The sequence below is a fragment of the Ooceraea biroi genome, chromosome 2, assembly GCF_003672135.1.
Source record: "Ooceraea biroi isolate clonal line C1 chromosome 2, Obir_v5.4, whole genome shotgun sequence".
NCBI lineage: Eukaryota > Metazoa > Arthropoda > Insecta > Hymenoptera > Formicidae > Ooceraea > Ooceraea biroi.
The window spans coordinates 18,828,618-18,851,849 of record NC_039507.1 but is presented as its reverse complement, the minus strand read 5'-3'; the positions used below and the strand labels follow the sequence as shown (position 1 = coordinate 18,851,849).

The 23,232-nt window shown below is 41.0% G+C and overlaps 1 protein-coding gene across 3 annotated transcripts in view; it reads right to left on the bottom strand.

The window, feature by feature from the left end:
- LOC105276339 (rap guanine nucleotide exchange factor 2) overlaps nucleotides 1-23,232 on the bottom strand; it is a 144,343-nt gene that overhangs the window by 76,063 nt on the left and 45,048 nt on the right. The window contains exon 1 of one of the 3 annotated variants that reach the window (XM_011333870.3): nucleotides 14,862-20,481. The exons of the other annotated variants lie outside the window; for them this stretch is intronic. The gene's annotated coding sequence lies outside the window, so the exon portion shown is untranslated. Of the gene's footprint in view, nucleotides 1-14,861; nucleotides 20,482-23,232 lie in introns of those variants that run through there. 3 annotated transcript variants of the gene reach the window in all.

The window sequence follows — 23,232 nt, the reverse complement described above, 5'->3', positions numbered from 1 at the left end:
GCTTGCAGTTTTACACACTTTTTCTAGACACTAAAAACTAGTCTTTAACATAGGATTTTTTTTCCGATGCTTAGTTTATTTTCTGTAGCCAAAAATATGCGACATTTTTGGTCAAAAAATCGTTATGTCAACTTTGACCGGCTGCCATTTTGTCCAAACACAATATTTCGAAAAACGGCTACGTTAAAGACTAGATTTATGTTTTAACTTTACAACCCTTAAGGTGATTTTGCTTTCAGATGATTCCTGTGGTCACCGCAAACGCCATTTTTAAAATTAGGAGTTAGGAGCTGTAACATAGCGCCACCATTTTGAATGTTGGAACAATAAAACACAAATTTGTTAATAGAGAAAACTGTGATCTTTACACAGAAAAAACCTGATCTCTCTATCTCTTTTCGTTTTTCCGGAAAAAATTCGCAAAGTTTAGTCTCTTTTTGACCCTTCTAGGTGTATGTTCCCCCTTAACGTATGTAGCGTTTGGAAATTGATCATGAGACGGAAAATATCTGACAATTGACGAGAAAATTTACTTGACGTGAGCTGATTAGAAGAAACTGACTTTCATCGAATATTCATTCCTCGCCACATATTTATAGATCTTTATTATATTTTGTTCTGAATAATGTATCTTGGTGTTTCAAAATATCGAAAGTAAATTAATAAAATAACATAATAAACTTTTCACACAATAATGTACCATAAAATAATATATATGTATATAATATAAACTCTGGTGATATTATTTTTCCATCAATTTCTTCAAATTTATTCAATTGAAAAGATAGTATTCGCCAGTTAATAAAATATAATTATTAAATTATACACTAAAACACAAGGTTATATAATATATATCATATATATAACATTATTATTATTAATAAATAATAAATGTCTTCCTGAATACAGGTTAATATATTGTTATCTTTAATTAGAAATATAAATATTTTTTAAATTAATGTCTATTCCTTTAATTTATAGAGATTGCCATAAAAACCAATTAGAAAAACAATTAGATATATACATATATACGATAATTCTAAATCATTTTATAAAAACATAAAATATTAGAAAATATATCTTCTCAACTGATATACACCAGTTATTATTAAAGAAACCATTCGCACGATCAATAAATTGTAAATTCTTCTCCCTCTCTCTCGATTTACGTATCGTCTCCTGGAATTAAGAGGCTTCGAGGGGGTCTCGAGCAGAGTCGGGGAAGCACAAGGTGACTGTGTTGGACCGTGGTTTTCTTTTCCTTTTTTTCAAATTGAAAGAGTAAGGAGAAAGGCAAAGGCAACGCCGTGAAAAGCGGTTTCGAGGGGAGGAGCAGCGACGATATTTCTAAAGGTACTCGACGACGTGCTCGATGCAGTCGCGGCAAGAAGTACTTCGCTTGCAAATAAGAACGGCATGGTCTTTTTTTTCTTTTTTTCAATACTCGGCTATGAATTCGAGCGGGCTTGTTTGATCTTGGTACCGTAACTTCGTATGGCAATGTCGTCGCAATTCCATATCAAAGTACCATATCAAAGTACTCCAACGCGGAATATCTCATCCCGGAGATAACAATTTTCGTTCCGGGATTCGTTAATATTAATGTGTTTCCCTGCGAGGCCGCAGCTGCCGACTGGAGTCTGTACAGAATCGACATTAACGAGAAGAAATCATAGGTTTCTTCTATTTCGATATATGGTAAAATAGCGAACATTCTTTACCGTCGGTGAATTGCACCGACTATTTCCCTCACCGTTTCTCCTTACCGATCGCTGTTAACGCGCTTGAAAGATAAATACATTCGTGTCACAGAGATAGTGCATATACATATAACTATTTAATAAATAGTATGTTGAAATATTAAGTTAGAAGCAATTCGATTGAATTATCTAAAATTATCGAGAAACTTATAATATACAATCCGTTTCTTCAAATTTAAAACATATTTCGCAAGAAAATAATTTTTCTTTTAAAATACAATAATATTTTGATATCCAAACTATTCATATTTTTAATCCATAGCTTTTCCTTAAATAGATATAAGAGTAAACTGAGAAAAATAATGATTGCTTCTATAAACGCTAACAGTAATCACAGGATTATCTAATATTGGATATTGCTCTAACTTGCTCCAAATACATGCAAATATTCTTTTTATAAGAATAATAAATTTTTTTATCATAACTAAATTAAGTCAGAAAGAAAAATACATGACACAAAGTTAAAGATATTGAAAAACATAAATTGAATGCTCTCATTACGTTTCAGATTTTTGCACTTTTGTTATTAAAACAAAGTATTAATGTATCTATCACATTTACGCAAGTACAATTTGTCACGTGTAAAATAATCTTTAATATCATATTGCTTACTAACGTAATTCTCTTATTTTTCAATCGCTACGTAGCCTCACCGATCAATTTAGAGACTATTAGCAAAAATTTACTGTTAAAATATTAATATATTATAAATCGAAAGGAAGCGGCTTTGAGGTTCATTTCGATTAATTCTGGTTCCAGATCATATTTATTTTTGGCTGTTACTCGTTTCAAGCTACGTATAGATCACGAAAGGTCATCAGAACGTCACTGAGAGCCTGAATAGCGTCAAAGAATTAAAAAGAACTTGCATATAACGCTTATGTACAAAAGTACCTATATATTATAAGATCCCTATTTTTAAACCGTATACCTCTCACACAATAATAAGCATCCCACCTAGACTTAACAGAATATAGCACGATATTTAGTCCTCACGCTGTATCTTTCGTTCAAATGTCGAATACAAGTTCTGGTTTTTTCAGGGCTTTTTTCAATCCAACTCCAACTAGCGGCCGGAGAGACCGGCGCGGGCGGGGAGCGTCGAAGGAAAATTTTCGGCGAGTACCGGTATCGATCTCGCCGCGGATAGCGAGCTGATTCCTGCCGATCCTGTCCGGCGCAAATGCCGTTGCAACCGGCTCGATGCAGCAAAACGAGAATACACGGTCCACGAACGCAATAAGTCGCCAGCTACTTTCTAGCCCGCGGCCTGGTGCCGCGCGAAACGCAGCTCGCGCTCCTCTCGCGCGCGTTCGCGGCTGCTGCACACCGTGGAACCCTCGCAGCTGTAGTTCTTTTGACGTGCCACGCATACGTACGTAGATGCATACGTATGTACACGTCGCTGAGTAAAAGCAGGATGAGAGACACGCGTTTTCCGTCCTGTCCGTATTATTGCGACTTTGGAATTAGGGCGATCCTCGGAAGTAACGTTTCGTTTTAATGTACAATATAATGCGACATATATAATAAGTATAATAATATAATACGACGTGCACAGTACGTCCAGAGAAGTAATCCTCTAACATTTTGCATGGATGCATTAAGCCTGAGAATTATCTTTGTCTTCCATTTAGCTTGAATGCGATACTGCACTGTATGCAATTCAACCAGATTATTGTGAGGTTTACAATTTTTCATGAATGTTGGCGCGATAGTTTGAAAAAATTCTCCCCAAAAAATTAAAACCTTAATGTTGTATATTGATAAAAGGCTCTCTAATGTGACATACATAATTTGATAACATTTTATATCACAGATCATTTCGCGCAAAGATCAATGTAACAAGTTACATTTGCCTCGACAAAAATATATTCTGCAATAAAAATGCAATTTTTTTATCTTTAATTGCTCTTACTGCACATTGCGTTCTACTATCTTCTACGAATTAAAAAAATAGCTTCAAGGCTTTTTTTATATAGATTTTACATCAATCATTCAAGTGGACTTTCATGCGACCCACGATGCGTCCCCCCGAAATTTCGACGGTAGGCGATCGCGCGTGAGAACTTAAAACGGAGTTCAAGGGCTTTCGTAGCAAAGTGGAGCGCACACCAAAGTGTCATTTCCAATTCTGGAGACTTGACACACATCCCGAGTTCGACGAGTTGTCGCGTGGGTTGAAGACACGGCATGGACGGTCCGTCGTGGCTTCTGCGGAATCGAAAGTCCTAAACCTAACAGCATCGCTAATGCGATTAAAATTTCGCATCTTCGTCGGTAACAGTACCGAGAGAAATCGTGGCGCACGGAAAGAATGAAGATATACACAGATATCTTGGAACGTGGTGAATAATCAGTGTCATTGTGTACAGCTTGAAAGTAAAAGGTCGAATGTTCTATATACACGCACGTAACATTTCCCTCCTTCTATTTTTTATAATACCACATAATTGCAGCGTAAAATTAGAAAGTTACCGGTTATTATCGAGCGACTGTGACTACGAGGACATGATAAACTACTTGGAAGACTGAAATGATCGCCCCGCAGCTGTATATCACAGCTTTCTTTAATAAAATTGGAATTCGTGATTGGAAAGCTCGTACAAGCAAGACTAAGTAAGTAATAAATGACTGAGAGAGTACGAATTTTCCGAGTGCAATTTCATTCGCTTTCCAATGTCAAAACTCGCTGTTGGAACATGAATGAAACGATCATTGCCGCGTTTCATCGCCGCCACCGTGAGTTTTTGCAATAATCCGCGAGATATTTAGAAATTCCTGTGGATAAGCTAAAACGCTCGGCTTTAGATGGAAATAAATCAGAACCATGTAACCGTCGCTCGCGTGTGCGAGCGTACGATAGAAAAAGCGAGATTTCACCGAAGCTTTCCTCTACTTTCCGCGACGCGATGCGCGCGCGTAATTGTTTTCTACGCCGCGCCGCGCGTATATATACGCATCGACGTGTCCAGTGTTGCTAGATGATTTTTTTCGTCACGAACGGAATGGTGACATATTGCCTGCTACGCCGAAAAACGGAATTATACATGACAGGCTTTCGAGACACATGAAAGTTCCTCGTTCAACAAGAACGAGCAGAAAAACATGAGTAAAAGTCCGAATAACATGAAAGTCCTCGAGAAAATAATTATAGCAGCTCATTGAGATTGAATAAAAAAAAGTATCATGTCTTCTGTTACTTCACGATATCTGAAAGTTAAACAGCAAAACTTTCCAAGTTTTAATTTAATTGATACATCTTCTTCTAAATGAATGTACAACTAGAACATATATAGAACTAGTACAAGTGGTAACGGCAGATTTGAAAGTATTCGAACTTTCAGTTGGAGCATTTAAATCAGATCAACTGAATTCATCAATTTCACACATAATATTTAATGATTAATAATACATAAAAGATTTTTATGTGATATTCCATTCTTTATACATATATTTTTGTCAAAACCAACATTACGTAATGTCTAAGAGAAAAAAAAATATTAATAACAAGAAATAATAAAAATAAATTCAATTCGTGTGAAAAAACTCTTCGCGAGGAACAATTTTCATGATTGCTTTCGATTAAATTAGTAAAATTACATTTATCACTTATTCCAGTCAGCCGCAACAATTCCAGGAAAACAAAAAGAGAAAGAACGGTTCACGATTGTGGAAGCGTGACACTTCCACAACGTGCGTTTAATATTAATGCTTCCCTGACATTGCTAAACGGAATCTGACGCGCGCTCGACCGTTCGGACTACGCGCGCGCGAACGTAACTGTATCTCGCAAGATAAAAAAAGATCCATCCTCCAATGGGAACAGGATTCACGGCTGATCATCGAAAAATCGAAATCTCCATCGTACAAAGCGCGATTTCCTAGGACTCGATTAAAAATATACCTCGATTACGTAATCGCCGTCGTCATCGCCGCCGTAGCGGGGAATTCAGCGAGGCGTGAGAAGAATTCTCGTGTGAGCCGATATAAAAATACATACTTTTACAGAATCACAAAGAAATAATAGAGGTCGGGACGTGCGAGGTGCAGTTCTATGGTGCGGGACGCCACCGCGCGGTTCATGCTAATTATGCTCTCGCCTCTCGGCGTTAGCGTACAGGGGTAGTACGGATACGGGGTAAAGGCAGGCTGCTGCATCACTGTGCCAACCGGAGACCACGGGGCCTCCTAGGCTGGACAGAAAGAACCCTGTGGTAGGCGTAGTCGTCGTGAGAGATAGCAGCATGTATGTACACGGTATGTACTACACACCATAAAACACCGGCGATGGCTTCGGAGCCAATCGGGCGTCTCGCTGCACCTCGCTGCGCATTTTACTTTGTACGGTGCGCCGGTGCACAATGCTCCCGTTGTCGCGATGCAGCGGGCCACGTAGGTAGGTTCTCTAGCCGTTCTCTCCTCGGGATCTCGTGAACTACTTGTCACCTTGCTACGTGGCACGCGAGGTGTCCGAATACGAGGTGCTGTCCGAAAAATGAGAAGAGCAGTGGCTCTCTGTGTACATGTATGTAATAATGTGTGTGTGTGTGTGTGTGTGTGTGCGCGCGCGCGCATATATAAATATAAAATATTATAATAGTACATATTCTGTATTTTTGCATATATAATGTATAATGAAAAAAAAAATATCTTTTATCATATAATAAGAAGTTGTGTGTGTGTGAGAGAGAGAGAGAGATTTCACAGACTATGGTAATTTAATTTATACGCGGACTTTCTCTGGTTTGCAACTATTCACTTTCAACGTAAAGAAGCAAAGTGAATATTCGATGAAAGGCTTCTTTCAAACTCGAAAAATGTGTTTGCGCGTAGCAACAAGGTGTCTTCTCTTGAAACGAAGAACGTAAAACGGCGATTCCTTGGAAAGAAACGAAACCGAATGAAAGACGGAATTAATATCCGAGTTGTACATCAGAATTTACCTTGAATGGACAACTCACAGCCTCAAAGAAAGAAAGGAAAGACCCTCATTAAAGAGCCATTCAAGTTTCCATATTTCACCTAGGAACGTGTGCTACCAATCTCAATTTCCAATCCTCTTTCCTCTTCTCAGACCCTTTGATTCTCGGTTGATCACCATTCTCCTCGTTAGAAAGCAAAATGCCTTTGCAAACGCACAGCAGAATAAGGATACGACGAGATGGGAGGAGATTCGCGTATATTAAAAAACTTTCCGTTTTTACGTCTCACTGAACTCCGTTCGTGGCTCGGTTTCCGCCACGTTCAGCAGCAAATTGAGAAAAACTTTTCGCGTGCAATTCTTTCTGACGCGACTGCATACCAGATGTCTCGTAAATAGCAGCACCAAAAATCAGGAAATTTCTTTTTATACAATTTCAAGCGAATGAATCTTATCAAAACTTATTTCTTATCGATTATTGCAAAAATTGGCAGAATTTTATCGAATGGCAATTTGTTTCGCCAATAAAAAAAGCTAACGCTCTCAACACTTTTAAAATGATAATATATTTTTCTATGAACAAGCCTTTCGCTCCATTTAATATCTACACATTTTCTAATTACCTTTTAATAAACATTTTTTCGAACGATATAAGAATGTCGTTCAGTACACGGACTAAATTCTCCGTAGCAAGATTTATTCGACACCCTGTGTACATCAGACACGGAAAACAAGCCGGAGGAAACTCGTGTCGCTCCTTTTCCCAAGGGGAACGGTACGGCACTATCGATCGTACTTACGTTGAGAGAAACATCGCGTTTTGTCTCGGCGACGTACTGCGTACGAAAATTTCAGGTTTCCACAAGATTTTACCTTCATCCCATAAATCCTATAAATCCTATAAAATGTGGCAGCCTCGCAAAGAGATATCGTCGGGACGCGTTATAAACGTTACGAAATACGTGTGCTATATGGCATTTCATGGGATTAATCCAACCGAACGAAGCAATCCGACCGAGTGACGGTAATTCCGTTCGCTATTGCCGAGTCGCGAATGTTCTCAACACTCGAAAGAAAAGGTTCGACGAGGAGGGTGCTTCACAACGCGAGTACGTAAACATTTCAGCGAGCTCAGTGGTCTCAGGAGTGACCGGCATCCCTTCCTGAGGGGAGGAACAATCAGGCTCGGCGGCGCACGTACAAACGGGAATACGTGCTCCTCGAAAAACAATGAGCGAGAAACTTTCCGCGGGCTTTTTTACCTCGGCAGCGGCATTGCGTAACGGGCATTTTTCACAATGAGGCGGGAGGATCGCATTTTGCATACACGTGGCACGTGGCACGCGCGCACAATGCACCAGGCTCGAAGCTGCAACGGCACGTGCCGCGTGTCATAAGCACGCCGATGAATATCAGCGACGGGAGATCGGCGAGATGGTCGAGCGTAATGAATATCCGGTCTCATCAGAGTCGTACATCAGCCATCTGGATTACGGTATCCCTCGAGTCTGGTTCACTGAAGTGAACAGGTGAACTCGTGGAGACGAGAAGGAAATGGTAAATTATGGAGTTATCTTTTTATTAAATTTTTTAACTTAACTCTTTGAAGCACAGGATTTTACAACAAAAAAGTGTCTAGGTGCACAGGAATTTTATTTGTATAAAATGTGACAAAATAGTTTTATTTTAATTATTTGGAATACAAAATTACACAAAATAATAAGAACAAAAATAATTGACATCTGACATCTTGAGAATCTCTGACTATATAGTCTATAACTATATTAAATAAGTGGGACAGAACGTAAACCTTTATGCTTCTAGCAATTTCACGATTTAAAGGTGGGATGAATAACGTCCCACCATGCACGTTCAAACACTAAAAAAGTGGGGCATTTTTCATACCACTATGCTTCAAAGAGTTAATTCAGGTCTTCACATCGTAGAGCACATTCCAAACTGAAACATGAAAAAACTTCCAAATGAAAAAAAAACTATTATTATATATTTATAATATATGACAATTATAAGTATCTTTATGTTACGAAAACGTATTTTTTTTTTCTGAAATGTGCATTTATAATAATGATTGCGGTAATTTCTGCGCACTATATTACCCAATAGATTCTCTCTCTTCGCAGTTTAATAAAAATATTCACTGATAATTAAAAGTTTTTTGAACATGAGAAATTGAAATAGCAAGAGCCGTAATAACCAAGGCTTAGTCATGCTTACGTAATACCTCACAACGTGATTACTCTCTTAATAGTCATTGAATACGAGGAACAGGTGAATGTAGCCGTTTTCTTGTACATACAGGTATTTATTCATAGCAGCCGGAATCAATTTTACGGAAAATAGCAAAACACTCCGAGATAAAACATCACTATATACTGCTGCGCGTAGTGATTTCAACGTCATTCCGCATCTAATCTGTAATTTAACCGCACGTTTTGTTTGAGTATGCAACTCTTTCGCTCGGCTGTCATCACGGCTTAATCAGCGTGTTTTACAATTTTTCCGGAAGAAACACGAAACACGGCGGATGCACGCGCGTCGTTATCCCTCTTGGAATAATTACCACGTGTACGCAACGCACGCGACTTGCTTACGTCTATGAATAAATAGCGGCGATACGCACTCGAGCAAAGCGACATGTTGTTCAGCTACGAAATGTCATTCAAATCCCACGCAACAGCGTGTAACCGATAACGCCGACAGCGATAAACCGTCGCGATTAATGTAAACGGGACGCTTCCGCATCGGACGATGTTGCAAAATCTTTGCAGTTTTACCGCGATTACGAAAACCACCGATCGATCGCGCGATAACCTTTCGAATGTTTCCCTTCTCGCTCGTTATTCCAATCATTCGACTCACATCCGCACGCTTCTATGCGCACGTATAAATTAATCCGTAATGATTTCCTGCGAGACTACGGTACGAACGCATTGCTGCAGACATACCAGCGGCGATTCGGGAATATATTAGAGAAAGTCGAGTAAATGCGGCCTGCAGAGACGTAGTTTAATCTGTTATAGCGCGGAGAATCGTATTTTACGTAATCCGCTAAGAGATTCACACGCGTCACGCGTACAAACGCACACGAGAGGGGATGTGGGCTTCGAAATGTCGAAAGGGCACAACGAAATGCGATGGGTTCTTTTGCGGATGGTCTTTACGGATCATCAGGTTTTGTTCCAGAGCTGAAACTCCGAGCACGTCCATTTCGGCTTGGGTGGCCGACAGGGTGCGGAGGATCTCGCACGTGGCGACAATATAGCCAGCCAGCACCCTCGGCACCCTTAACGTGTCGCCCACTCCGCGTTTACGTGTCCACAAACCCTCTTATGTAGCTCGAGCAATAAAGCCCACGTTATTATTAGACCGTCCGGTGGACCCTGTTATTTTTTTCGATATAAAGATCGCGGTACGAGCTATCGACTTTGCGCTCCGCTCGTGCCAAGCCCGAACCGCCGCAGCTTAGATTGGAAGTCGGTCGATACGGACGCTGACGTTGCGAAACCATCGGAGCTATGCACAGTGAACGGGATACAAAGCGAGCGAACGAGCGAATGACAGAACTTTATTCGGAGGACCCTCACCTCGAACCGTAATCGGTCCATTGTACATTTTTATGAATATCCATCTCGAATTTATGAAAGAATGTAATTCGTAAACCTGTATTGAAAGCTAAAGAAGCCAGACAGTTTACGATCACCGTGACTTTTCATCTTATACTATTCATCCTGAGAATCGACGAGAATGGAAATATGAGCGTTCGGTATTCTCGTGGCTCGCATTGCTCTGCTTTTATGCAAATGTTATTCACTAGGCAGTTTCCAGATTAATACCGCTGCCGCAGAAAGCGTATTAATCATGCAAATCGAGAACTATCAAATGTAGAGCGACGTGTATTCAAATCCTCCCCATCAGCATCAGACCTTCAGGGAGCGAAGAGAAAGAGCTGGTGACAATAGAAGATCGTATCTGACGTAACGTTCATTATGCAACAATACCACACGGCGGCAACAATAACTATTGTAAGGCGACTAATTGTTTCGCGAGAACCAATAATTACCTGAACTTAGTTGCAGACATTTAGGTAGAATATACCAGATGTTGTAAAGAGATATTAAATAGCATTGTACTCATATTAAAAAAATATGAGTATCTTTGCACTTTTTTTCTATACTTTTTGTACATTTATACCGTTCTTATCAAAAGGCTAAAAAAGTGTAAATTATCAATGCTGGATATAATTCTCTAAATTTTATTGAAAAATAACCCGTTAATATCGACGGAGTTTAGATTGAGGGTGTAGTCTTGAAAAAAATAGTTCGTGCTGTATATTTATAAGAACACTGCATATATAGACATGCATCTTACGCCTCTCTCTCTCTTCTTAAGATAAGCTACGATGAAACAGCGTGACATATTCTACTTCGGCCAACGGAAAATCAATACGTTACTTCGTAAACACTATCAAAAGAATCGCCGGAAGTTTATAGTAACATAATGTCACTTGAAAAGTATCACTCTTTCCGCATGAAATCCGCGTGAGAAACATCAAGTTAAAAACTGAGAAACCTTTAATAGAACGTTTTTATCGTGACGAACATGGAAAATGTCACGTGAAAATAAAAGCGTAATTAGATATCCACCTTATCGAATTCCTATCTGCCCTCTTAAAATCGACCCACTTTTGCGCTAAAAATGTTAAACATCTAAAAGTTCAAAACCCTCTTTCGCGACACTTAGCGATCATATTGCACTTGTTGTAATGTTGCGACAGAGTAATATGACATTAAGTATGCATGCTTCATTTGCATCGACGAATGGCCATCGCTGGAAAGTACAGAAGATAAAGAGCAAAGAGATATTATCGAAAAAGTGTTTTTCGCACAATGCACGTTCCTATTCAGAAAAGAAAATTAAACAACGTTATTTTTAACGAGATTCAATGGTAACGGTATTTTCCACTAACAATGAGTTTTTAATTTAAATTCAATGTAATAACAATGCATAGACGAATAATCCGATACATAGACAAATAAGAAATCTAAATAAAATATTCACAAGCGCGAGGTTGAACCAATAATGAACATTATGTTTCTGTCAAGCGTACACATACGAATCGAAGTGCGATTCTCTCAAATATTTATATCGTTAAAACATGACACTGACACTACACCCTCAGAAAGGATTTCTGATAACAAGACGAAAAATATTCTTGACTAATTTAATCGTATTACAAGTATAAAAAATATGAAAATAAAACAATTTTTTATTTAAATCAGTAATTTCTATTCTTCTCTCTCGAATTAAATAAGATTGTCTTACTGTCTTGAGACAAGAGTAACATATACAAATTTATGCTTATATATTCTTGTATGTAGAATAATTTGATATTAGCGCCACTTTATAGTAGGCTTTGTCGATGTCGACGCATCATTTTCTCACAGTCGCTCGTCGACTCGGCGCCGTCCTTTATTCGGATAAAACAGCCAATATTTATGTGTTGCAATCGAAAATCGGGAAAGTGTTTCTGTTATTTACAATGAATAAGTGCAATACTCTACAAGAAATATTAAAAGATATGGAAATGTAAGTAAGTATATACAATATACTTACTTGAGAAATAAGATTCGAGATAAGACATTTCCATATCTTTTAATATTTCTTGTAGAGTATTGCACTTATTCATTGTAAATAACAGAAACACTCCCGATTTTCGATTACAACACATAAATATTGGCCGTTTTGTGCAGATTCTACAAATTCTCTTACAAGAATAGAATAAGATGTCTTTTAGATCTCACAATATTCTTAAATCAAGAATATTTTGAACTTGCTACAAATTTTTATCTAAATCGTTCTGAGAAAATTAATGAGATAGCATCAAGATTATTTTAATCTAGATTTTCGAATTTTCTATTCAAGATTAAAATATGCTTCTTTTCAATAATAAATATGATTGTCGCTATAGCGATCTTATTTTATGATAGATTAAAGAGTAATAGCATTAAGTTCAGAAATCTTTTCTGTGGGTGTACAACGGAAGTTATCGAATTAAAAATTATTCCTTTACTCCGTATTCTACTTCTACCAATCAGCGATAAGGTAACTGTGATTAATTTCTACCTCTATCTAGCTCGAGGAACGTGTAATTGCACGTTGCAATTGGCACGTGGACGACACGGTTTTGTTCGAACAGCGGCAGTCTTTAATAGCTAACGGGTTTCGCAATGAGGCTTGCCGTAAACTCACTACGGTAAACAGACAATCCTCGAGTTGTCGCTCAAGTCTCCACGAAACGTGACTCTTGATCGGCACACTGCACTATCGTTCGATAATTTCCTCCTCCTTCTCCCGCTGTAACGCGATATACACGATGTTTATCGGAGGGGAAGTGAAACGTGACACGGGATATTGACGATTTTGTGTCACGTGCACGCACACGTGACAATGCCACGAAACAATGCCCGATTCCGAAAGCCAATCCCCGATCGATAGAAGCGTATCGAGTGAATCCCATAATCGTTATCCCATCATCCCGCTCGGACGAAAGCCAGCCAGTCGGTCAGCGAAGCGGGATGTCAAATTATTTATCCAAATTTCTGCCCTGCATATCCGCCTGTCTCTGTCCCTGTATCGTTGGTCGTCACGGCGTAATGAGCGAACGTCCGATAATTGAGTTTTCGCGTAACTCTTCAAATAATTCGCTAATACGGAAACCGGCCGAATTTAGCACGGCTCTTAATGCCTATAATTATTTGTAAATAGATATGCGTAAAATAATTCTTTTGGTTCTTTTTTAATCAGGATTAAAAAGAGTGGAAAACTCGCTTAAATAAAATAAACGCACTCGTTGAAAATAATGGTGGTATTATGAAAAATGTGTATTTTTTATGTGACACATAATTTAATCGTGTAATTTAGTATGCATGGCACGTGCGTGACATTTTAATTTCGACTTTTGTCGTTTAATGGTTACAATTTTAAAGTTCGCAGTAATCGTATTTAATGTGATAACAAAAGCGGTTTTAAAAGGATCGTATCTAAACTGAAAATTAGTATTTCATCTATAATCTAGTTGAAATCTGTAATCTAGTTGAAACTTTATTACGAAATTCAATAACGATTTGTGAGGAATCGGAATTAACAGTCGGAAAGATATCATTGTGACATTTCTCGATGATGATATTTAATATAATTCTCATGTAAGAATAAGATATGCTTTCGTACACTTCATACTGTCAAATAACTTAACTTTTAAAAAAGCAGAAAACTGAAAAGAGAGAAGAAATATCGTTTGTGGACATTAGCTTGATCTGAATCCTCACACTGCGCACATTTCTCGTGTATTATTCTACCAGCGACGATTGTTTGAAGAGTTATCTTACTTGTGATGCATGAATTAGTAATTTTGAGAAATTTTTGTAAAATAAAAGCACAATATAAAGTTACAACTGTTCACACATCGTTGAGAAAAACTATAATTTCAACATATAAAATTCTTCTTGTTTAATAATTCCCAAAACTTTCCCAAAATAACACCAAATAATATTCAGTTTTACAAGCACATATTAAGCCTGCTGGAATAATCACAAACATAATTCTCAAAATAGTATCCAGAAATGTTCCTGCTTATCAAATAATATTTTTTACGATTAAATAGTAAAAAAATGCCTGCAGCATTCTATCGTAGCGCACGTTCCCGAGGGATTAGCTCTGAGATGTCAAAATTGTCATTCGCCTCTCATGTTTATGCACTTTCAACTCTTTCATTTCTCCAATCAATTGACCATAGTCATCATCCACGTGGAATGCTTGTGTCCTTGTGGACTAAATACAAGTTTAAATAAATATTATTTTTGTATCATTCTCATTTTGCTTCTTTGAAAAGTTATATCTTTAAATTATAATGAATTAAAACAATAAAGTGCGTGTAAGTAAAGAACTTATGATTCCATTGCTCAGATGCGTAAAACGCAGCTGACGTTGTTAACTTTATAATATAATAATATCGCTATTCGGCTACTATACGGTATCGGAGATACCGTAGCGTTAAAAAGGGTTAACAATGACGCGATCGCCACGTAGCCGCACGTTATTTCCGCGCGCTGATGCGAAACGCGTGTCGTTTGAAGGGTGCGTGATTCAAGGTTTCTCACCGGTCATCCTGCGTGACAGTAATGTCGGGCGGGGGCGCAGGGGGCGAGGCACCGTCTGTAGCATCCAGCTTGCCGGCTTTTTACCCTACGGCTGCTTGCTTTCCCCAGCGAGAGGGAGGGAGAGAGAGAGAATCGGAGGGATTCACGAGAGACGCAGAGACACCCCCGAGGATGCGTCACGCGCGTTCAACAAATTCGGACACTCGCGATCGCGACGACTCTTCGTGTCTTCACGTCGGCACCGGCGACATCGCCGTCGACGTTCAACCCCGCTTGGAATCTCGCGGCCGAGTTATCGCCGAGCCGATCGATCGATCGGGTGAATCGCGTTCGCGCACACTACGAACGACGACCTCGATACTCCGTTGCACATCGGCGACCGCCTTATACTCTCTCTCTCCCGTCTGGATCTCGTGTCTTCCTTTTTACTCGAAAGCCGTATTAAGACATCCGCCTGCTTCTTTCCGCGTTCCCTCCCCGACTGTCCGGTTCATCGATCGGCGAGCCAGTGCTCGCGCTCCGCTTCCGCACGGAAATCACGACGACCAAGATCCAATCGGCACCGACCGGTCAGTCTTTTCTACGGCGAGCCACTCGCGGAGACGACCTCCCTGCTCGCGGTTAATCCTCCGCGATTATCTCGGCGGTCGCGCGCGACCGACGCAGCCGCGAAGCGGCGACTCGCTCGCCGACTCTCCTCACGGGTCTGCGAGCGTGAGCGCGTCGCTCCCGCCGTAATGTCCGCCGTAAACCGTTACTTTGCGGAGCCGCTATTAGATTTATTGCGGGACGCGATCAGAACCGCGCCGCGCTGCGCTGCCGATCGAGGCTCCGGTGAAAGCGAGCGGCGATGATTATCGCGCGCAGCGTAGGCACTCCGGAGAGCTCGGACTCTGCCCTCGCGATCGGCCTCCTGCGCTGAATACCGAATCGATCCGCCAGGTACTCTGACCGGTACTCGCCAGACTCGTTTGCTGGCTGCTCCGCAGGTGCGCCGGTCTCCGTAAACGCGCGCGGAATAGCAGCGTGGAACGTTCGCCGACGATCGCTGGTCGCTTCGGTCGAACGCGACGGGTCGACCGGTGCGTGCAAAAATGAGATGCTCGCTCGTGCTAGCGAATCTGATGACCCTCCCGCGCACTCCTGGATCCTCCACCGATCCGTACTGGAACTCGCGAGGCACCAACTGGTCACGCTGTCGTCGCGCGCAGTTTTCGAGCGAGCCGTTCGATCGGCCACGCGCCCGCGTTTCAGCTCGACTGCCTTCCAAGCCACGGAAACGCTTTCCCGCTCTTGGACGTGGTCCTGCTAGATTTCACTCAGCCTCCGGCGACGCTCCGCCCGCCCGCTCGCGACGACAAGAAATCTCGGAGGGAGGGCGAGAACAATCTCGCCGACGTCGACGCGATCCGCAAAGCTGCCTCGACCGATGACAGCGAGGATCTTAACTCTTCCCCTTCGCCAAGTGCGAGAACCCTCTCTGCGGAGAAGATAAATAATGCGTCGTGCTCTCGGCCTGAATTGTACTTCGAATTCGCGAAGTTGTTTCAATCGCGCTTCGGCATTCAGGAGTTTCCACGTGCCCCCTCGTCTATCTTGACTCGCTTCTCGGCAACAAAAGCTCCCGGGAAATGGTCACGTCGACCGCAACGCAGTATCTCCGCAAACCTGAACGGTTTGATTACGATTCAACGACGGCTTTCTCTTCCGCGATGGCAACGGATTTCGATAGCGTCTCTCTTGGCGATCGAGCTGGACTCGAGGCAATCTCTCGCACCGGGTGATCTTCTCAAACGAGTCCCGTCTCTTTGTGGTTCTCGCACGTAGAAGATGCTGACGTATTTTCACGCTTATCTCGTGGCGTTCTACGCGGCACGTAGCGCTATCGTAGTGCTCGTTGAAGCCCTCAGCGGTGAGAAAAACGACGCACTTGGGCTTGAGAGAATTCTTCGCTTCCCACCTCCCTCGATCGCCCAACGATCGCCTCGCAAGTGTCCCACGAAGAATCGGATAAGGCTCCTGATGGAAGTCACACGTGCTCCGTTCCGTCTTACGCAACGGCGCGCGGAAATCGTGCTTCCTCGGGCGCGAGGATTACGTCAACTACGGAGGAACCGGAAGCGAGATCGGGCATCCGGTTTACGAGCCGGCAAGTGCGATCGGGGATTCGCGGGGGTGCGAGGAGACGTCACTCTCGCCGGTCGGATGGGACGAACGCGGGGAAAAATCCATCGATGTCTCCGAGTTAAACCGCGACGCGCCGATCTCCGAACCGATCCTCGGCGCAGGGCTCGCGTCTCGGCGCTGGTAGCGTTTGACGAACGACACCGATCCCGACACCCAGACTGTTCATCGCAGAGCTGGTTCTCCGGCGTCGCGATTTACGCGCCGCGCGTTCGCATTACTCCCGAGAGGGAACGAAGGGAGAGCGGGGAAGGGAAAGAAAGAAAGAGAGAGAGAGAAGGAGAGTAATCCGCCGGAGACGCGAGATCGGAATGCGATTCCGCGGGTGCAGTCGCTATTAATCGCAACGCTCGCCGGCCGCCACGGAACACTCGACAAGACTGGAGGTTCTCTCGGTAGGTGAGGCCGGCCTCTTTCCCTCTCGCACGTTGCCCAGGAGCGTAGCCGGCGACACGCGAGCTAGGTAGAATCCGCTTCGCCGATCAACGTTTGCAGGATGTGGGTGTGACACGGGAAACCGTCGAGTGCAATCCCCGTCGCGGGTGTAGACCCTCGTGCAATGCGAGTGCCGCTCGGTGCTCGAGCACGCTCAAGAATATCGCGCGTATTCAATTGGAAATTATTTCCCATGCGCGCATAACGCTGCAAGATGCTGTGAATGCCTTTCATCTCTCATACATTGATATGATTTTTTTTTACTGTTTTTTGCTCCGGTGAATTATGACGATGTCGTGCAGTGGTGCTTTGATAGGAAACCGCCCTATTTTTGAATTGCTGATATCGAGTTGCATTGCGCGGCGTGATTCGTTGCAACGTGATATGCCAATTGTAATCGCATCGGTGATGCGTTATAGCGATCGTGTTACGCGTTGTTTTTGCGTTAGCTTTAACTGCCGTAATTAAAAATGCGTCAATGTGTCATTGCGGTGTTGTATCTTGTTTTGCAGCGCACACAGAATTTGGCGTTTAGATAATAATGTTATCGTGCAGTTATATGGTGCATGCAACGATAACAAAGGATATAATAAAATAATAAAGTCCGATGTAAAATCAGAGCTCTACGAATTTAACGAGACATATTGTATCCATATACATAGTATATATATATTTTTGTTTTAAATATGTATCTTATATTGTTATATTATTTCTGTATTCTAAATAAATTTTCGAAATATGACAAGCGCAAGAACACAATGCCTTGTTTATATCATAATACATATTACAAAGCAAACATCAAAACACATTTTATTTGAGCATTGATAATGATATCGCAGAGACTCTGAATGGCTTCTCTTTATTGAACCATATCGCAAATCTTTTCGACGAAAGAATACCATGTCAATCTTTATGTTACAGGATACATAAGATAAATTTAAAGCTTCGAGGAAATATTCTCTTGCTATGGTTATTACGAATGTAACATTTCAACATATTGATAAGAAACATAAAAGTCACAAAAAGATGTGAAATATTTTTTGATCGCATGATACATAAAAATTCCAAAAAAATAAAATACTTCGCGCATCTCTTTAATTTTTTCATTAAATCGAGAGAATATCAGATGCGCACAAGCGGTGCATACAGCACTGCACGTGTAACCTTTCTCATTCTATCGATGCTCCTCTCTCCCTCTCTTTTGCTCTCTCTCGGTCTACTTTACTCTCTAATCCCGTCTCTGTCGCACCAGACGAGACGTACTCGCTTTAAGTAGGATGTCCTCGTCACTCTTTCGCCATCGCTCTTCAGCCTCTGGCCGATCTCTCCTCTGCCATTTATACCGAAGTACCTCTCGGGCGAGTTCGTAAATTTTCGGCATAACCGACAGAGAGAAGAGCAGCGAAATGAGATGCTACAAAAACATGGGAAAAGGAAAGATTAGATAAACGGCAATAGGATCTGAGAAGCTTTAAGCAGCAAATATTGCAAACGAGAAAAGAGATAGGAAAACCGCAAGACACGAAGATACAGTTAAGTAACACAGATTGGGAAAGGATAAGCACCGCAGTATCTGCGCGCGCGCGCGAAGACGATAGAGAAATGAAAAAGTTTCGAAAGGAGAGCAGAAATCGCGTATTCAAAATATCAGTTCCCTGACACAAAATCGTTGCAAAATTAGCAGGAAGAAATCCAAGCGTCATGAGCACATTAGACAATGCAGAAGGAAACAATGAAACGCGACGATTTAGGCAAGAAGAAAAAAGGAAAAAGAGAGACACGTGAGAATCAAGGGACGAGAGAATCGCCGTTTCGTCATCGCGGGGAATCGCGGGAAACGGTGACACGGGAGATAGGAAGAAGAGACGGACGGACGCTCGGCGTCGAAGGAGCGACGGGGAAGGAAAGAGGAGACCTAGCGAAAGAGACCGCACCGCGGTGAGAAAGAGCGGAGTTAGCACGGGAGAGAGGGGAGGGAGCAAGGGGATGCTGCGGAACGAGAAGAGAGAAGAGAGAAGGCTCTCCCACGTAACCACGCCCCGCGTTCGCCGGTGGATTTTTACGCGCGGACCGACCACCACGAGGGGAGGGAGAGCGTCGAGGAGGCGATCCATGGGACGACGCCGGAGTGCGCCCTCGCCCTCCCTCCAGCCCCTCTACCCTCCTCCTTCGTTTACACACCGTAAAACGCGCTCTTTCTCTCGAGCCGAGGTGGAAATTGCACACGTAGGATCGCGCGCAGAAAGAGAGAGAGAGAGAGAGAAGACATCGTTCAGGATTTCCTCTCTTCCGGAAATTGCCGGTCGCCGCGATCTCGCGGACACATTAGGGGGAGGGAGAGGCGGAGTGAGGGGGGTGGAGGTGTCGTGTCTGCTCTATCATCGAGATTCCCACCCTCAAGGGTGACGACTCGAACGAGGCGGAAACGGCATATTAAAACGCGGCCGTGAAGATTAATTCGTCGGGCAGTGCGTGCTTTCCCTCTCTTTCTCTCTTTCTCTGTGAACTCGTGTAGCTAGCAGCTCGTGACAGTCAATACCGTCATCGTCGTCGTCATCTGCTGGTCTATGCACATTAGATAGACGCATGCAACACGAAGAGCGTCCCGTTCCACCAAGCGGCAGCCGAGCGTGTGATGGCCGCAGATAATAAGCGCTCCACATTCTTCTTTTTTTCCGCGTGCGGCATCGTGCACCAGTGAAGAGTGTCCGCGCGTGTACCTTCCGCTCAAGCAGCCCCTTTAGCGGGGATAGAAACAAAATAGAACATCGATTCAATTCTATCGCAGTACCGCCATACAGTAAACGCGGAAGTTTCAGCTTATTTCTTTCTCTTTTCTTTTACGAGACACCCTGGTGACACCGTATCTATATTAATTCTTCTAATACAAAATCCAGGTTTATTAAATTCGAAATCGGAATACTATGATATATTGGGTTGGCCAAAAAGTAATTGCGTTTTTTTTATATAAATAAAAGGCGAATTTTTCATGGGAAACAAAAACTTTATTAAACAATATATTGTCCATTTTGTTTGATTATCTTTTGCCAATTTTCAGGCAACTTCATGATTCCGCGCTCAAAAAAGTTCTTATCTTTTTCAGCAAAAAACAATTCCAACAACGATTTGATATCCTCATCAGCAGTCAAGGTTTTACCATTCGAGGCGTTTTGCAAAGAACGAAACAAATGGTAATCTGATGGTGCCAGGTCTGGCGAATATGGTGGATGTGGTAACATCATGGTAACACATCCCATCCAAGCTGCAACAATTTTTGACGAGTGACCAAACTTGTACGTGGTCTAGCGTTATCATGGTGAAACACAACACCTTTGCGATTCACCAATTCTCGACGTTTCTGTTTGATGGCATCATTTAATTTATCCAGTTGACGACAGTACACGTCTGAATGAATGGTTTGATTCCTTGCAAGCAGCTCAAAATACACAGTCCCACCAGACTGACAGCATAATCTTTCTTTGGTGAATATCTGCTTTTCAAGTGCTTTGAGCAGGCTCATCACGCTTGCTCCACGATCTTTTTCGTTTGACGTTGTTGTAGACGATCCATTTTTCGTCGCCTGTTATCATACGTTTCAAAAATCGATCATTTTCCTCACGTTTCAAAAGAGAATCGCAGATGTCAATACGCTTAGTGAGATGAATTTCTTTCAGCTCGGGTGGTACCCAAATATCGAGCTTACTAATGTATCCAAGTCGTTTTAAATGGTTTTCAACACTCGATTTCGATACGTTAAGATTCTCAGCAATCTCTCGTGTCGTTAAACGCCGATTCGAATCGATCAGTGCCTTTATTTTGTCATCATCAATTTCGATTGGCCTTCCTGAGCGTGGTGCATCTTTCACATTAAAATTTCCAGATCGAAATTTAATAAACGAATTTTGACACTGCCGCAGTTTTAAAGCATCTTCGCCATATACATGACATAACTTTTGATGAGCTTGCACAGCGTTTTTCCCTTTTCGGAAGTAATAAAACAAAATATGACGAAAATGTTGTTTTTGATTTTCCATTTTGAAATCGACGGCAAACAAACAATTGTTAACGAAATCGTGTACTTTCTTTTTGTAAAACAAGCTTGAACTGTGAGTTGTTAACCTACATAATGAATTTGCGGTTTAGAATGAAGTTAGTTACATTTCAAGACATGTATGTCCATCTATTTGAAAAAAACGCAATTACTTTTTGGCCAACCCAATATATAACTTCTTCTGTAGACGCAAGAAATGTGTACAATTTGCCAAAGCGAAGATATTAAATAAATTTAAATTCTACAGTACGTAAATGTTGAAAAAGATACGATAAAAATATTCTATGCGTGCAGATATTGTACATTATAAGTATCATGAACAATATAAAATAGATAAGTAGATAAAAATATATTATTATTTGATATTATTAAAATAATTTCTACAAAGAGAGAGAAAGCACTAATTAATTTCTTTGTAAATAATATATTGTCGTTGGCTTTTTAAAGAAAAATAGACGATGCAGACACTTTACTTAGAACGGATACTTTGGATTTACTCGCTTTACCGCAGAGCAACGGGGTTGCACGATTAATGAGAATTTCCGCGGCTAAAGGGATACCCGAAGAGAAAATTGTGTGACCGTAACCCTGACGGAGAGCCAATTTATGACCGTTCTCCGTCTGCATGTGACATACGCCGTGTCCCGAAATAACGTCGCACGAATTACTCAACCATTAATCCATTAGCCGTCGCGTTGGATTATGAAGAACACTTTATGAGCCTTTACGCTTATCATAAATTTAACTTGCTGAATTTAACATGGGAATATAACGAAATAATGGGTCGCTTTATTTTACGCGACCTAAGTCTAAACCTGCAAGTGTACGTACGAATATTTATGAGTAACGTTTATTATAATCATAATATTATAAATGAAAAAAGTAACTTTCCGACTTGTTGAATATTTTTGGATATATATATATATATGTATAAAAGACTAATTAGATTAGAGATTTTCTTTTCGAGACTTTCTTTTCCCAACAATTTTATTACATTACCTCCGAAAACAAACAATATGGTTATTATTTACGCGTTTCTACCACACCCGGTATTCACATTAGACCATGATGCATATTACGATCGATTTCTGTCTTGGAGGGTTCCTCGCGCAAAACGCATCTGGTATCATATTAAAAAGTAAGAAAAAACGGAAGATGGAAGAAACAACCGGCGACATCGCATCGTTGGAAAAATGCCAAGAGGAATGTATACGTGGCGCATATGGAAATTCACAATCGTAATAAAATACGCGTATACCATAAAATACGTGCAGAGTATGTTTTTGTGGAAAATGCATCTTCTGCAAGATGTTCTCCATCATAATTATAGGATTCATATCGGATTACATATAATTTCGTTTCAAATACATATCTTCTGAAATGATAAAGATAAAAATTAGAATTTTTCATAAAAAATTGCTTGCTTTAAAGAAAGAGATATATATAATTTTTTTAACAACTATAATTTTAATATTTTTTAACTATTTTTTTAATAACTATAATTAATTTGTGTTATTACAAAATTTCATAAAATAGATTATGAAATAATTAATATAATCAAGTATTAGAATATATAATCGAAATATTAAAAATATTATATAGATATCACATAAGTATTACAAAAGTAAGGTAACGGGAGAAAGGATGATGAATATTTAAAATTGCAATCCTTTGTTTCTTTCGATTTTAGGCGCAATTGTG